Raw genomic sequence first — 15967 nt, forward strand, 5'->3', positions numbered from 1 at the left:
GAATTAACTGCAGAGAGTGGGGGAAGTGTGTCACAGTGTTTGCAGGAAAGATGTGTAGCACATCCTCAGCCGGTGGTGGCATAGGACTCTCCGCAATAAGTGACTTGCTTGCATGGATCCTAATGGTAGGTAGGGCTTGTCTGAAGTCTGCCATCTTATTTCTTGTATATTGGACCTGCCTGGCATCAGAATCTCAAATCTTTTGCAATGTGAGGCTTATTTCCCACACATAAATATTCCTTTCTAGCTACTAATCTCTTTCTTTCTTCACATATCCAGACTTCCTAAAAGAATGATTTATACACAATGCTTCTGCTTTTTCACCTCCTATTTACTCCACAACCTGGCATCATCCTCACCTAAGCTGTTTTACTGAGACTGCTTTTGATACAGTCACTAGCACTTCCAAAGGATACTTTCTGTTCCTTTTCCTAGTTGACGTATTTGTTGCATTTGTCTCTCAGAGTTCACTCAGCATTTACCCCTAAACAGGTGAGAGAGATGTCCCACAGTAATTTTAACAGGGAAAGTTTAACACACTGCAGCAGTTGATAAGCCATATCCCACGGGCTAAATTTAGCCTACCACAGGTCAAATCAAGCTACCCCATTCGTTTATAATTGTCTGTGCTTTTGTGCCACAGCTGGCAGAGGCTCATAGTTGTGGCAGAGAAAAAAAATTTGCTGACTCCTGATATAATTAACTGTAAGGGGATTATCTGTAAAAGGACAGAGATGACTCTAAAGAATCCTCTGGGCTGAGAGACAGTGCCCAAAGGAGATATAAACTTGGAGGGGGCTCTCTGCAAGGCTGAGATTCAGACCTTGTTGGAGAAGGTGTGTCTATAGCCCCCTGAATGGTGGAGAGACTTGCTGAGTTACTGGGGCCATAGCTGATCCGCAATTGCTGGGCAAGGAGGGAACACTTCCTAATTAAAGGCAGAATGATGCTGGAAGGCAGGGAACCACACCATGGATGATGGGCAGGAAACACCTCTCCAGGATGCTGGTAGGGTGAAACTGGGGGATTGACTGTGAGGGTGTCTGTCAGATTCAGTAAGAATCTGAGTAGGGGGTGGGGCTACTGAAACTTGATGGGAAGCTGCCCAATGTGGGTACTGCTGAAACTTGATGGAGTTGAGTACCACTGGATATCCCTCACACAGGATGCTGAAATGAAAATACAACAAATGGAAAACATGGAACCAGAAAGAGAAGCCCCTTTCTCCTGCAGTGTTCTCTTAAAAAAATCATTATTATTGTTATTATTTTTTGATTTCAATAGCTGTAGGGCAGGGGTCCCCAAACTTTTTGGCACCAGAGGCACTTTTCATGGAGGACAATTTTTTCACAGACTGGGAGGCAGAGAGAAGGATGGTTTTGGGATGATTCAAGTGCATTACATTTATTGTGTACTTTGTTTCTGTTATTATTACACTGTAATATATAAAGAAATAATTATGCAACTCAACATAGAGTCAGTGGGAGCCCTGAGCTTTTTTTCCTGCAACTAGACAGTCCCATCTTGGGGTGATGGGAGACAGTGACACCCAAAGTGTGTTGCTTATGTCCATTCTACTCTGTAGCCTCATTTTTGTTGCTGTCACTGCAGAAAACCCTGCTTCACAAAGATAAGATGTTGGAAATGGAAGCAGGCTTTTTGGTGCACAAGGCAATCTCAGGATATTTTGCCTTGACTTAAATCCAGAACATACAGAGGTTTGAAGTTGTCTCAGACATACTTTTAAGGCCGGAGTCATTTGCAATCTCAAGAAGTTGATCCTCTTCTAGCATGGACAAAGTTGATTCACCTGGTTTATTTACAAGTGTGTCGCAGAACCGTTTCTTCCCAATTTGGGGATCTTTGGTGGTTGAGAAGTATGTTGGTCCATTCTCATGCTGCTATGAAGAAATATCCGAGACTGGGTAATTTATAAAGGAAAGAGGTTTAATTGACCCATAGTTCTGCATGGCTGCGGAGGCCTCAGGAAACCTACAATCGTGGTGGAAGGGAAGCAAACACATCCTTCTTCACATGGCATCAGGAGAGAGAAGTGCCAGGCAAAGGAGGAAAAGCCTCTTATAAAACCATCAGATCTTGTGAGAACTCACTACTGTCACGAGAACAGCATGGGGGTAACTGCCCCCATGAGTCAATTACCTCCCACCAGTCTCTCCCACGACACATGGGGATTATGAGAACTACAATTCAAGATGAGATTTGGGTGGGGACAAAGCCAGACCATATTAGGAAGTAATACTCAAACTCCTTTGAAAGCTGAGATAGATGATCATACACCAGCTGGGAGAAAGAAGGCCCTGGCTCAGTCTCTTTCAAAATCTCTGCTAATATTTGAAACATGTCAAAAATCCCAGTGTTCACTGGTTGCCCCCATAATTCTAGTTTGGCTTTGAATGCATCCACTTTATCTGCTGACTTGAACACAGTTGTCGTTTTCCCATGAAGTGACAGATTGAGTTTGTGGAGCAGGTTGAATTTGAATATGTCACACAAGTAAACAAGTTTTACAGTCCATTCCATGTCACTGAAATGTGCTGCCAGTAGTGACTGTATTTCTAAAAGAACTCTCTGGAGCGGCTGTTGTAACTCAAAGTCTCTGGCCAGTGATCTACCTTTAGAAACCCATCTCACTTCTGTGTATAAGAGATGACATGTGTACTCTGCATCTCCTCACAGAGCTGCAAGAACAGACATGAGTTAAGGGCATGTACTTAAATGTGGCTGATAATTTTAATCACATCCTGCAAAACGTTGTTAAGTTCAGGTGACATTGTTCAGCTACCCAGCATTTCTCCATGGATAACACAGTGCATAGACTCATTCAGAAGCACCCTCTTTGACTTGAGTAGTGAAACCAGCAAGCCATTCAATCATGGCAGCAGCTTCGTCTGCGCACATACTGACACAAAATGACCAATGTGGTTTTCCTGATAGGTAATCATTCAAAGACTTTAATAGATCTGCAGTTGTGGTGTTGGTTGGCAACAAAAGTATGCATATCATATCCTCATGCACATCTTCCTGAAAAATATATCGCGTAAAAACAAGCATTCTTGCCTTACTGTCAACATTGATAGGCTCATCAACCTGGATTGCATACCACGATGACTCATTAATCCTCTTTAACAATTGTACCTCACTATCTTCTGTTATTTCATCAATTCATCTAGTTATAGTGCTAGCCAAAAGAGGAACAGGTGCCACCTTTTGAATGGCAACCTCTCCTAAAAGTTCATGACAAATGTCCTTAGCAGCAAGCAGGTCAACTCTTCACCAATAGTAAAGGACTTCTGAGCTTTAGCAATGTGGTTTGCCACTAAGAATGATGCTCGCAGTGCAGATGCATTTGATGAAGTGGTGGCCTTCAATAATTCCTTCTGTTCTTTGTGTTCATGTTCTTTTCTTTTGAAAAACTCCAAAGGCTTGTCTTTTAATGCAGTGTGCATGGTCTCCATGTGGTGATGCAGTTTTGAAGGTTTCATGGCTTTATCGCATAGCTGGTCATCACATATACAAAGCAGGCTTGGAGAAGGTGAATCACTTGTTGCAATGAACTCTTAATTTAAGTAGGACTCTTGGTAATTTTTTTAAATGTAGTTTTCTTTTTGTTGGCACTTTTAGCATCTTCTGCTGTCCCATCATTGGATCTTTCCCCCTTTTCAAAGAAGCTCTCCAGTGACATTTGTTTTTTACTCATTTTGGCTAGGGTTAGCTTGCGGGCTTACCAAAACAGTGACTGAGACAAGTGTATAGTGCAGGAAAGAGGCATGGACAGAAGTGGTAAATAAAATAATGAGCGGGCCATGTACAGACTAAAGTATCGGATTCTGACTTAAAGCCTGCCGCCAGGTGCAGCTTGTCACTTGCCACTCACTGATAGGGTTTTGATATGAGTCTGCAAGCAATAGATTTACTATGGTCTCTGGGCAGTCAAACCTCTCTGCTAATGTTAATTTGTATTTGTAGCCACTGCCTAGCACTAGAATCACCACCTCAGCTCCACCTCAGGTCATCAGACATTAGATTCTCATAACGAACACACAACCTAGATCCCTCGCATGTACAGTTCACAGTAGAGCTTGTGCTCCTAGGACAATCTGATGCCACCGCTGATCTGACAGCAAGTGGAGCTCAGGTGGTAATGCAAGTGAAGGGGGTTGGCTGTAAATACAGATGAAGCTTTGCTCACCCGCCCACTGCTCACCTGCTGCTGTGCATCCCGGTTCCTAACAGGCCATGGACTGATAGTGGTCCTTGGCTCATGGCTGGAGACCCCTGCTTTAGGGTGTAAGTGGTTTTCGGTTACGTGGATGAATCGTATAGTGGTGAAGTCTGGGATTTTAGGCACCTGTCACCTGAGAAGTGTACATTGTACCCAATAGGTAGTTTTTCATCCCTCAACCCCCTCTCACACTGCCCCCTTCCAAGTCTCCAGTGTCCACTCTACCACTCTGTATGTCTTTGTGTACTCATAGCTTAGCTTAGCTCCCACTTATAAGTGAGAACATGAAATATTTGGCTTTTGATTTCTGAGTTACTTAGAATAATAGCCTCCAGTTCTAACCAAGTTGCTGCAAAATACATTATTTTGTTCTTCTTTATGGCTGAGTAGTATTCCATGGTGTACATATATACCACATTTTCCTTATGCACTTATCAGTTGATGGGCACTTAGGTTGATTCCATATCGTTGCAATTGTGAATTGTGCTGTGATAAACATAGATGTGCGGATGACTTTTTGACATAGTGGCTTATTTTCCTTTGGGTAGATACCCTCTAGTGGGATTCCTGATTCAAATGATAGATCTACTTTTAGTTCTTTGAGAAATCTCCATACTATTTTCCATAGAGGTTGTACTGATTTACATTTCCATCGGTAGTGTATAAGCATTCTCATTTCATTACATCCATACCAATATCTATTGTTGTTTGACATTTTAATAATGGCCATTCTGCTGGGATACGGTAGTATCTTATTGTGGTTTTCATTTTGATTTCTCTGATTAGTGATGTTGATCATTTTTTTCATGTTTGTTGGCCATTTGTATATCTTCTTTTGAGAAATGTCTATTTATGTCATTTGCCCACTTTTTAATAGGATTACTTTTTTCTGAAATATTTGAGTTCCTTGTAGACTCTGGATATTAGCCCTTTGTTGGATACATAATTTGCAAATATTTTCTCCCATCCTGTAGGTTGTTTGCTTTGATGATTATTTCTTTTGCTGTGCAGAAACTTTTTAGTTTAATTAGGTCCCATTTATTTTTGTTTTTTTTTTTTTTGCATTTGCATTTGTCTTAGTCATAAATTTGTCGCCTAGGCCAATGTCCAGAAGAGTTTTTCCTAGATTTTCTTCTTAAATTTTTTATAGGTTTAGGTCTTAGATTTAAGTCTTTAATCCATCGAGTTAATTATGTATATGGAGAGTGACAGGGATCTACCTTCTTTCTCAGGAACACCTGTGATTCTTAGGTTTGGCCATTTTACATAATTCCATATTTCTTGGAGATTTTCTTCATATATATTCATTCTTTATTTTTGTCCGATTGGGTTACTTAGAAAGCCTTGTTTTTGAGCTCTGAAATTCTCTTTTCTTCTTGGTCTAGTCTACTATTAAGATTTTTCGCTGCATTTTGTAGTTCCCTAAATGTGTCTTTCACTTCCAAAAGTTCTGGTTTGTTTTACTTTACCATGTCTGTCTCTTTAGAACATTTTTCATTCATGTCCTGAATTGTTTCATTAATTTCTTTATGTTGGTTTTCACCTTTCCTTTTTATCTCCTTGAATAATTTAATAATCAACCTTTTGAATTTTTTATCTGGTATTTCAAAAATTTCATCTTGGTTTGGATTCATTGCTGGAGAGTTAGTGTGATCTTTTGGGAGTGTTATAGAACTCTGTTTTTTCATATTGCCAGAATTAGTTTTCTGGTTTCCTTCTTATTTGGGTAGACTGTTTCTTCTAATTATTTTTGAATTTGTTTTTGATTGGACAGGGATTTTTAAAAACTTTCTTCTCCCCGCTGCCCCATCTTGAGGATGTGACTTTAATGTTTATAGTTGATTGTCACCTAGTTTTGGCTTTGGGTACTTTCAGTGGCAAAGACTCTGTGTGAGTTTCCTGGTTATAGAAAATCTTTGTGTGATGGCTTTCTCTGATGCTGGTTGTAGTAGCGATGTGCTGGGTGTGTGAGCAGGTTTACTCTCTGCTGTGGGGCTAGAATGGTAGAAATCTTATGAAGCTTATCTCATTCCTCAGTGGTATGCACTTAAAATTTTATTTTCCTATTGTTTTATTTACTGGGTTGAACAGTTCGGGCTTCAGGCCAGTAGGGGGTGCCCGTGGTGAAAAACAGTTACAACTAAAGCCTTCGGGTAAATGCAGTATCCCAGTGGTGGGCAGAGGTCACAGCCTTGACAGAGATGGCTGGGGAAGCTCTCAGTGAAATGCGCTGAGGTCTTTTTGTGGGCAAGGGAGGGAGCCACCACAGCCTCCCTTCTGGGCCACCGGGAAAGCGATCCACCTCCCAGTCACACTCTGCTCGAAGTGCTCTGGCTATTCAGATCAGACAGGCACCTCTTTTCACGCATGTAGAGGGGGATTGTGACTCTAGCTCTCTTGCAAGCCTGAACCTAGGGAACGTTCCTCTTGTGGGGATTCAGCCACCCTGAAGTGTTATGGAAAGGCTGTCTACAGATGCACCCATGCCATGCTCCTGTGGGAGGAGCCCCAGCTGTGTCTGCAGTGCCGAGTGAGGGGGAGAAAAAGTCCCCTTTTCCAAGATCCTTCATGATGAGCACCAGGGCTGCCTGACAATTAGGGTAGAGCCACATACTTTTCCTACTGAGCCCAGCACTGCCCCTGTGCCTCTGCTGAAAGAAACTTCCCACAAGTGGAAGGTTCAGGGACTCAGAGCCTGCAGTCTGGTTTCTTTTGTCCGATGGGGTGTCTGCCCTCTTAATGTGGTACACTCCCCCTTACCCTAGGAGCAGCAGTTTCTGAGGGCCAGACCACTGTGAATCTTGCTGCTGCTCTGGGTCTAGCCACCTAGTGGGGCTGCCAAACTCTAGGCTGGTGCTGGAGAATGTCTAAAAGGGATCCACTGCTGTGAACTGTCCTCCAGTTTCCCAACAGTGAGTACTAGCATGGCTCTAGTGGGGGTGAGAGAAGAGTGACATAGACTCTGTGAGATTTCCTTGGTTATAAATAGCCTTAGTATGTTGACTTTCTCAAATGCCAGCTGTAGTAGTAATGTCCTGGGCCTGTGGACAGACTCAAGGCCTCCTGGTTAACCAGGGTGATGCAGGCAATGGTGGTAGCTGAGGTCATGCAGAAAGTTTTCACCTTCCTGAGCACTATGATGTGCCTGCAGATATCGTAATGGGCTGTGCTGGTTTGCTTCCAGCCTGGAGGTGGTGCTTGCAAGAGAGCACCAGTTGCAGTATAAGGTGGTGGGATTTGTGCTTGCCTTATGTTACCCAGGGGAGGTACTCTAGTGTCTCAGGCAATGGGTGGGGCCATGGAGCATGCAAAAGTCTCTGTCTGTTGTGTTAGGCTACCAGAGTAGGTGGATGGGCAAAGCTAGTTGGGGCTGGGTCAGGCAAGTCCACACTCTGGCTCCCCACATTCGAGTGCAAACAGTGGCTCCAATGGGGATTAGAGGGCAGTTCCCTGGTCGCAGGGGTAATGTTCCAGGGAGGAGCACAACTACGTCTGCTGCACAGAAGAATCCACAAGGGGAAGGGTGTGGTAGCAGGTGGCAGTAAGCCCCACTCAGCTCCCATGAACTTGGCAAGGCAGGTCTCATACCCACAGTGTTGTGCTAGCAGTAGCTAGCTGGGTTCCAGGCAGCCCTCAAAACTGTCCTAAGCCATAAGTGTTCCCAACTGACACAGAAACCAGCTTTTAGGTCGTGCCCCTCCTGGTCAGCCCGTGAAGTAGAGGCACCCAGGTCCTGTGCCTATGGCTATAGCACACTTTCTGCCCACCCCTCGGTTCTGACCAAGGGCATTTGTCCCCACTAAAGATTATATCACAGGTCTCAGTTGGGAGCTTCTCTCAACCTTTATATCACAGGTCTCAGTTGGGAGCTTCTCTCAACCTGTGACCACTGCCTCAGTTAACCAGCAGACTTCAGGTGAGGTCCCCTGTGAGGTAGGATCAGGAATGGCTTCCCTCTGTCCCTGCTTGGGTCTGGGAGTAAACACGGTTCGATGCTGCTCCTTTTCATAAAACCTCACTGCTCACTAAGTCAGCACCAGCGCTAGGTAGGGTTAAGGTGTTCCCCTGTGGCCTGGATTGCTTGGCTCCCCAGTGGGAGAGTGTATCATGGAGGCAGTCTCTCCTCCCCACTCATGCTCTGGCAACTCCCAGTTTTCCTCCTGGTTTATCATGTAGACTACTGCCCACTGCTTCTTTCAAAGGGTTTGTGGTTTCTTTCAGTGTTTTTAAGTTCTTGTGTTGCTTCTTGGAAGAAAGTTCATAGCATGACTTTCTACACACTATTTTGTTTATCCCAGTGGGAGAGACATGCCGATAATGCTACATTCCACCATCTTGGAGAAAAAAAAAAAAAAAACCCTTCCAACACTTTCTATGACAAAGATTAACATCATGCTAGCTACAAAGGAGAAATATTTAAAGGCCTCAGCTCTGTTTGCAAAGAGCAGACAATGAAGGATGGATTTGGAGTTGAAAGAATTCATTGATTACTGGGAAATTGTAACAGTTTTTTTCTCACTTTTTTGAAACACTTCTTTTCATAACTTCTGTTGTACAATTTCCCCTAGTTTTCCACGTACTTCTCATGTTTCTTCTCGATCTCACTGGCCACCTCCTCTGTCTGCCTTTTGTATGGTGGAGTTCTTGTGGGGTTTTCTTTGGTTCTACTTCTTTTCTCACTGTGCATTTTTTCTTGGTGGTCTTATCCACCCCTATACTGATGATTATCAAATATTTCCTTAGACTCACATATCCAGTTGCATATTAGACATGTTTAGTTTGATATTTCCTCCCATGAAGCACAAATTGATCCTCTCTTTCTAATTGAAGCTTAGACAAGTTCAGTTTAGAACATATGTTCTCCTAAAAGCTCTTTCTTTTCATCGATTTCTTTGCTCAGTTTAATAGTTCAGGATCCATCCAGCTACCAATACCAGAAACTTGTGATTCATCTTTTACTCTTTTACCTTGCCCTCAGAGTTAATTCATCCCTGCTACACTTCATCTCCACTGCCATTGTCTTAGGTGCTCACCATTCATTACCTAATAGATTGCAACAGCCTCCCAGCTGTTCTACTGTTGATGTGCTTATTACCATGTCACTCCCCACTCAGGATTCTTCAGTTTTTTTCCTTTAGTTATAGTAGTGGCTTTCAAATGTTTTTATTTTTTCAAAATAGTAGAATCATTAAAAAAACCCCATGAAACCATAGAATGAAAATCAGATGAGGGCAGAACTTCCCTGGTAGAAGGATGCAAGAGCTCAGCTTATTTGGATCCTGTCTACTTTTCTCTAGACAGGTTTTAACTGGATCCTATTTCCTTGTCTCATCCACCTGTCAAACTTATGTGCATCCTTCAAGATGAGTGGGAAAATCCTAACCTGACTCCCCAAGGATTTTGTTGTATTACTTAGCTCACCATTTATAATACACTTAAACGTCCTTCTCTCCCATCAAGACTATGACTTATTTATTTACTTTCATCTTTCATTTCTAATATAGTGACAACTCATTAAATGATGAAAAATCAATTTAAGTATCTGATTCTGTTTCCTAATGTATTATGTTCACTAACATAACATAACATAACATAACATAACTAACATAACAGACTGACTGGTGGACTGGACGGTTGATTTTGATCTTTTATAAATTTACCAAAAGACTTTGAGGAGATGAAGTTACAGAAGAGCACTGATGTAAAGAAGACAGGTACAATTGTTAATTGTTTCTACATGGTAATGTCTCCTGGCTTATTAACTTTTTCACTTGAAGGATGAGGCAAAGCTCTCAAGTCCTACAGCTACTGAAACTCTTTTAGTCTATTTTCACACTGCTATAAAGATATGACATGAGATTGGGTAATTTATAAACAAAGAGGTTTAATTGACTCACAGTTCCGCATGACTGGGGAGACCTCAGGAAACTTAAAATCATGGTGGAAAGTGAAGGGGAAGCAAGCTTGGACCTTCTCATATGGTGGCAGGAGAGAGAAGAGTGAGGAGCAAAGAGGGAAGGGCCCCTTATAAAACCATCAGATCTTGTGAGAACTCACTATCATGATAACAGCATGGAGGAAACTGCCTCCATGAGCCTGTCACCTCCCATCAGGTCTCTCACTAAATGCATGGGGATTATGGGGATTACAATTTAAGATGAGATTTGTGTGGGGACACAAAGCCTAACCATATCAGAAACAGTGAGAAATACATAAAATTTGAATTTTGTTAATGACTAAGTGTAAAATACACTCCCAGTTTTCCCTTACCCCCCTAAATATCAACACAATTACCTTGAGCATCTTCTTTGAGGATGATTACCTTGGACAGGGACAGCTGAGGCACTTGGAGGCCACAGAAGCAATCACCTACTTAACATGCACTAGTCAGTCTTTGTGAAATATCACCCCTGATGCTGGGTGCTTATCTTTTATGGAACAGCTTGCAAATCCTAATTGTTTTAAACTGGCTCAGAGGAAAGGAGGTTTGAGAATCAATAAATTACAGCTCTCATACATACTAATGTGCATCATTATAACGAAGACAATGTGATGGCTCTTTAGGTCAAATAACAAAAGAGGTGGACTTGAGTTTGTAAAGGCTCATTGCCAATCCTCTTATTACAAAGGTTGAATTCGGTTTCACTATCTCTAGTTGCAGTATTCAAGTTTGCATATGGGCATTTGTTTTAGATGGATAGATCCTCAGTGGGAGTGAATTGATGAGGATTCGTTATTTGCTCTGGTGGCTGTATTTCTTCTTTATAAGGTTCATTAAGACAGAAACAACAATATTTATGCCTTTAAATACTGATTTGTTGGGAGCAGCTAAATAAGCTATTCTAAGAATTGTAATATCAGACCCAGAGCTTGCTCTAAGATTCCAGAGACTTTCCCTCAAGGTCACCCATCTTAGTCTTCTCTAGAGATTTGGAAAAAGCTCACGTCTGAAAAGCAGACAGCACAAATATTGTTGCTTTCTTGTTAATAAGAAATTTTGTTGCACCAGCAGGTGGTAGTAAGCTGCAGAAGAGTGTTTACTGCTTTTTCTCCAATTGAAAGAAATAGCTTTCTCAGCTTTAACCAGAATTTAGATATTTCTGTTTCTTTAAATTGTTATTGAAGAGTTTGGTCATTCTTCAAATTTAGCAGTTCTTCCTTTTCTTTCATCAATGTGTCATGCTAAAATTTCTTATGATAACGAGGGTAAATTTCTTATCTAATTGAACTTTTTTCTTTTAAATCTTTAAAGACAGTAATGAAGATTTTCCTTGAGCATACATAAATGTTTTTCTTCTGCTACTCTTAATAATTCTTCTTTGCGCTTCAAATTATAATAGTGATTAAATATAACTTGTGAACCATTTTTAATTTGTTCTCCAAAGTAGAATTTGATGCATAACTGATGTTGGTACACATTAATATATTTTTATATCCTCCGATTTTTACGTTCATTCTAGTAGTTTAGAATGTTTCTTTGAGTCATCTTTGAATCTAGTAACTGCACTTCAGTAAAACTACAAAGCGAAAATAATATATGATTAAAATAAATTTTCTTTTAGTTCATAAACCATGATAAATGTTTCCTTTGGTCAGTGAATGTTCTTCAGTATGAAATAGTAGAGATTGGCACTGTGATCGCATTTCTTCAGCTCATCAGTTGGTGAGAACTAGTGGCATGGCCCTACCTAGGTAGATGTCAGGGGACTAGGAAATAAGGTCAAGAAGTTGCCAGGGAGGAAAAGGACACAGTTATCAAGAAAATGGAAGTTCTGAATATAGAGCTTTTATTTAATAAAATTTTCCAGGTCGACAGCTTGTTAATCTGCTGTCAGCCTATTAATCGGCTATCTCTGAAGAGGTCTTTAAATTTGTTTTTGTTTCTTTTGAGCACACATTATAGTTTTCTTTCTGATTATACTTCATTTGCATTAATGTATATTAATGCAAATCATTGTAGAAAATTCATGAAATGTAGGATTTTTTTTTTTTTTTTTTGAGACGGAGTCTCGCTTTGTCGCCCCAGCTGGAGTGCAGTGGCATGAACTCGGCTCACTGCAACCTCCACCTCCCGGGTTCAAGTGATTCTCCTGTCTCAGCCTCCTGAGTGGCTGGGATTACAGGCGCACACTGCCATACCCAGCTAATTTTTGTATTTTAGTAGGGATGGGATTTTACCACGTTGTCCAGGCTGATCTTGAACTCCGGACCTCAGGCAGTCCGCCTGCCTTGGCCTCCCAAAGTGCTAAGATAACAGGCATGAGCCACCGCGCCCGGCCGGACTGTTTTTGAAAAAACAAATCAGCTATAAACTCTGGATAGTAGATATATTTTTGTTCTGTTTCTCCCCACTCCCCCTTTGTCTCTGCCTGTTGCCACACCTCTAAATTTATATATTGGTTGTCTTAGCTCATTTTCTGTTGTTTATAAGAGAATACCTGAAACTGGGTAATTTATAAAGAAAAGGATTTTATTTCTTTCAGTTACGGAGGCTGAGAAGTCCAAGGTTGAGGGATTGTATCTAGTGAGAACCTTCTTACTGGTGAGGACTGTCTGCAGAGTCCTGAGGCAGCACAGGGTATCACCTGATGAGGGGGCCAAGCATACTTATTTGGTCTCTCTTCTTATAAAACCACCAGTGCCCACTAATCCATTACTCTGTGAATAGATTAATCCATTCATAAGGGAGGAGCCTTCATGACCCAATCACCTTTTAAAGGTCCCACCTCTCAATACTGCCTCACTGGGGATTAAATTTCAACGTGAATTTTGGAGGGGACATTCAAACTATAGAACTGGTAATTTATATACACATACAGATAACATTTATTATGAAATTGGAATTCATGCTTTTATCCCGTGCTTTGTCATTAAATGTTCTTCAGAAACAAATTTTTTAATGTTTGTGTTCATTGTATAGATGTACCATAGTTTAACCATTCTTGTATTTTGAAATTTGAATTGTTTTTATTTTCCCTCTATTACAGTAAATATTCTTGTATATAAATTTTTGTATGTATTCTAAATGATGTTATTAGGAGAAATTTTTGGAAGTGTAATTACCAGGGCAAAGGTATAAGCTCTTCTTGATACTTATTACCTGCTGACATCTAGACAAGTTATTCAAATTTACATGTTCCCATTAGGAAAGTGTAGGAGTGCTCCTTCCCCTACAACCTCGCTAACCATAGACATTACCATTTAAAAGAAAACAATTACATAGTCTAGAAAAGCATCTTATTGTTTAAGTTATATTTCTTAGATTATTAGGTTAAATGTTTTTTCATGGCCCTGAATATTTGTTTCCTTATGTGACCACTCTCAATATGTTTTTATTAACATGGAATGAAATAATGGGTAAACTTTGAGGAAAATATTTTCAGAGGCCTGGTCAGTTTTCGTTAATGCCAGTGATATTACTATTTACCATTCTTTTATAAAATTAATTTTTAATTATACTATAAAATAATCCATTGTTGATGACAAAAGAAGAGTGTATAATTGACGCTTATTGCTTTGTACTTTTCTTTTTGAGTCAGTTTTATTAAGGGGCTCTCAGAATTTTCATGGCCCTTCATGCATTCTACTGTAGGTTCTGATTATGTGGTGTGAGCCTCTTGCCAACTTCAGTGGCCACTCCATTCTCATCTGTTTCTCCCTCCATCAGTCCTGTGTCTGGGGTGTGGTGGTGTTGGCTGATGATAGATTGGAGATTCTTGGTAAGGATGGATTTCTGCCACTATAGCTGCCTTCTGTGTTGTGGCACAAAGAGTTAGTTAGGTGCTCTGTTAGTTAGCTATGGGAATCATGTTTGACCTTGTGTTGTCAGTAATGGTGGAAGAAAATGCCAGATTTTTATCAACAATGAAAATAATCTAACTTCTATTTTTTATTATAATGAGATTTTAAAATTTTACTTAGTTTAGGAAACTTATGTAATTAAAGTCCTTAGATAGTTGCTGAATGTTTCATATGCTTAAAAAAAAGCATGCAAATTTCTCAGATATATCTCATCTTAAATCTTGATGTCTCTGCAGGAGTTCCATCAAATGCAGGAGTTTGGACATCTTTTATTGCTCACAGTAACTTAACTTTATAGCTGAAGACTTTGTGTGTGTGTACTAGTGAAACTCATGCCAGAACGTGTGATTCTGTCTTAGTAAAAGTATGTAATCCTAGTGGGGGTAAGTGAGAGATAATTGTTTTTTCTTGTATTATATGACGATTGGAGATAGTTTATGTTGTTCTTAATTTTATTTAATACCAGTAAGATTTTCTGCTTTAGAGTTAAATTCAGATGCCCCCATATCTTTACTTGTTAATATTTATCAATTCAGTGCAGTGTGTGTTTTATAAAAAAAGATTGTGAGGTACCCATGCCTGTGGGAATAGTATAAAAACATAGCCTGAAAAGTTATATATGAAATCATGCTAGTGATTATCCCTGGAAAAATGGGGCAGGAGTAGTACCGGGTGAAGGAGGGGTGGTTGGACAGTACTAAGACTTTATTTACAGTGTTCTAAATATTTTACTAAAAACTCTCAAAGGTACATATGTCAGAATGATAATATTTATTAGTTCTTGGTGGTAGATACATGCATGTTTATTTTATTAGTCTGTACTATTTTATATCTTAAATATTATCCCCAAATTTCAGTTATAATTATTTTTAGTCATGTTGAAACTCAAATTGTCTACATATTAGAAGTGTCTGACATGCCATTTTTATCTGGTGAAGTTGTCTTCAGATAACTGATTATTATTAAAATTCTGATACTCTTAGAAATATCAAGTTATCTCAAAGACAGTTATTTTGTTCCTTGTTCTCATTAACAACTATTATAGTAAGCACATTGTCTTTTTCAATTCTTAACTTTTTATTCTGCCTGATTTCTTAACTTCAGTGATTTCTTAACTTCAATCAAGTTTCCAGAATTATGACTTGCTAAAATGAAAATCATTATGCTTTAAGCTATAGAATTTTGGTATGAAAGAGACAGACACCAGGCATAATTATTATTTTCTCTTATATAAGAGATAAAAGGAATAAGGAAACAAAAACCCCTTAATCTGGGACCAGTGGATTGATTTGTTTTAGGGCTTTTTATTAAATGCATTAGTATAGATATGTCACTTAGTTTTTTTCCTGGTGCTTAGTTAAGATTTTATATTATTACTTGATATTTCCCTTTTTTCTTGATATTTTTATGCTGACATGAAATGAGAGGGAGTTGAGGAGATTATACACACATGTAGGCTCTGGCCTGCACCTGCTGTCTTTAGCATTCTTTGTTAATTGTTAAGATTGTTAACTCTTAGGATAAACGGACAGCAGAACACAGTGGGAAGAGCATAGTGTTGAGGACAGAGAAAGCCAGCTGAATCTTGGGTTTGCATTCTACTTATAATTACTGTATGGAGTTGGATATTATTTAATACTTTTTAGCAGTAGCATCCTCTATGAATTAGGGGTTAATAGTGTTCACTTTATTAAGTTGTTATGAGAATTAAATTGGGTTGTCTTATGTAAGCATCTGCATAGTACTTGGCAGAATAGCAGGCTCTTAGAAAATGTTGATTTTTCCTGCTTTCACTAATGGAAAACGCTTGATGGGAAGTACTGTAACTTAGAGTAAACGATATTATGTTACGTGGCATAGATTTATGAGATGCATACAAGTGATTTCCTAAGTTTAAAAGGTGAACGTTTTATGTAAGATGTT

General features: G+C 39.8%; 1 protein-coding gene across 7 annotated transcripts in view; it reads left to right on the forward strand.

The window, feature by feature from the left end:
• CEP128 (centrosomal protein 128) overlaps positions 1-15967 on the forward strand; it is a 636715-nt gene that overhangs the window by 199025 nt on the left and 421723 nt on the right. For 2 of the 7 annotated variants that reach the window (XM_055288555.2, XM_055288557.2), the window contains exon 3: positions 14281-14427. The exons of 4 other annotated variants lie outside the window; for them this stretch is intronic. The gene's annotated coding sequence lies outside the window, so the exon portion shown is untranslated. The remainder of the gene's footprint in view (positions 1-14280; positions 14428-15967) is intronic. One more of the 7 variants, XM_055288556.2, reaches the window with a different exon arrangement.

This window comes from Symphalangus syndactylus, chromosome 8 (assembly GCF_028878055.3).
Source record: "Symphalangus syndactylus isolate Jambi chromosome 8, NHGRI_mSymSyn1-v2.1_pri, whole genome shotgun sequence".
Classification (NCBI taxonomy): Eukaryota; Metazoa; Chordata; class Mammalia; order Primates; family Hylobatidae; genus Symphalangus; species Symphalangus syndactylus.